Raw genomic sequence first — 1990 nt, 5'->3', positions numbered from 1 at the left:
GCCTTTTCCCGAAGGCGGTAGCGTTATAAGGTAGCTACGTTATATTTAGATGCTAGGTCGAGGTTATCGTCGTCCTTATAATAGACCCTAAAGAGTAGCTTCTTAATATATTTTTATATAGTAAAGCCTCTAATCTCTAGCCTTAGCTATATAGTGCTTTATATATACGTTATTATCGTAGTCCTCCTATCTAGTATAGTCTTAGTAGTATTTATCGTAATAAGCGGGGTCTAGTCGGAATGTAAGCCGACCTTAACTATATTCGTCTATATATAGGATCTATTTACGACTTTCCTATTCGAACTCTACTATTATTTATAGCTTAGTCTAGTAGTTATATAGGAGAAACCGGTATGTAGCTTTCTCTTTAAAATAATATTCGTAATCGTCGTAGATATATTCAGGCTAAAATAATTAATAGTATTATTCGTGGGCGTAATAGAGTACTAGATAATCTCCTACTATAAGTTATACGTTTTCTTTTATACTTTCTTACTTTCGGGCGCTAGCCTTCTATAGCTTAGTCCTATAATAGATAAGTTCGTCCTATAATATAAGGGGATTATAATCCTTACTAAGGTTATTAATAGCGTAGGTCTATATTAGGATATAGAGTTAAAGCTATCTTAATAGGGGTTCCTCCTCTTAACTTATTTACGTATATTCGCCCTATTCCTCGTTACTTATAAGTCTAACGTGGAATACGGCCTATAGTTCCGAGTAAGCTTATTTATAAGCCTTTTCTTCGTCTATATCGATTTCCTAGGTCTCTAGTATTACTTACTAGGCCTATTTCTAAATTCGTTTTTCCTTCTTAGTAGTAACTATTATAGCTAGGGTTCTTTATCCTATAAGTGCCCTAGGGAACTATCTATTCTATTCCTTACTATCCTTATAGGTTAAGTAATCGTCCTAGTAATAGAAGGTCTAATTAGTTTTAGTATAGTCTTAGTATTAAGTATAGTTAAGCTATCGTTTATTTACGGGTTTCTAGGGCTTCTTAGGTTACTAGTATTCTCGAGCTATATACCCGTTTTTACTATAATTATAGTATTTTATATCCTTAAGATCCTTCCGGTTTACTATATCTAGTATTATCGAGCTCTATAAGTCCTATATAGGTAGTCTATCCCCAAGCTATACTAATACGGGGTTTATCGTATTAGTATTTACGTCCTTAATTAGATCGGTAGTAGGGAATGCGAGGGTTCTATAGTCCTATAGCGGGCTTCCGTCCTTTTTCTATTCTACGTTTATATTAGCGATCGTCGATCTTAATAGCTATGGCGATATACTTAGTAAGGGTTTCGGGTCTATCCTCCCGGATAAGGTCGTCCTTAACGGCGTCTTTGAGTCCTTCGTAGAAACGGGCTATAAGAGCGGACTCTATCTAATCGAGCTAATTAGCTAAGAGTCGAAACTCCGTAGCGTACTTAGTAGCTAGCCTAATCTATTTAAGCTAAAGGATTTTTCTTTCGTTTTATCGTTCCTCGTCTATATCCCTAAACGCTCCTTTAATAGCTTCTTCGAATACGTTTATACCTACGTAGATATCCTAAGTAGCCTACTTTATATCTTCTTTCTTAATATAAGTAGAATAGTCCCTAATAAAGGGTTCGAACTAGTATAAGGCGTCCCCTTTAAGGTAAGAGGAGGCGTTAGCGACCTTCTCGCCCTAGTATTTAAGTTAGCCCTTATTAGCTTTATAGTATTAGTATACCTAGGTAATAAAAGACTGAAGTGCCCTAGGGTTACCGTCGAATAATTAAGGGGGAAGAGCTTTTATACTCGTTCCGCCTTAAAGTTATTATATTAAGGCTCGGAGCTATTCGTTCTCTGAACGGAGCTCCTAGATTATAGTAGCTAAATTATTAGCGCTATTTCCGACGCTATTAATAGATATTATTCCTATATAAGTATTACTTAGTATTATAAGTAACTACTAAATAAGAGTAATTAAAATATTACGACTTAGTAGCTTCTAAGGGGA

This window comes from Verticillium dahliae, genomic scaffold (genome assembly GCF_000150675.1).
Source record: "Verticillium dahliae VdLs.17 supercont1.25 genomic scaffold, whole genome shotgun sequence".
Taxonomy (NCBI): domain Eukaryota; kingdom Fungi; phylum Ascomycota; class Sordariomycetes; order Glomerellales; family Plectosphaerellaceae; genus Verticillium; species Verticillium dahliae.
The sequence above is the reverse complement of the archived record's forward strand: the minus strand, read 5'-3'. Positions refer to the sequence as shown.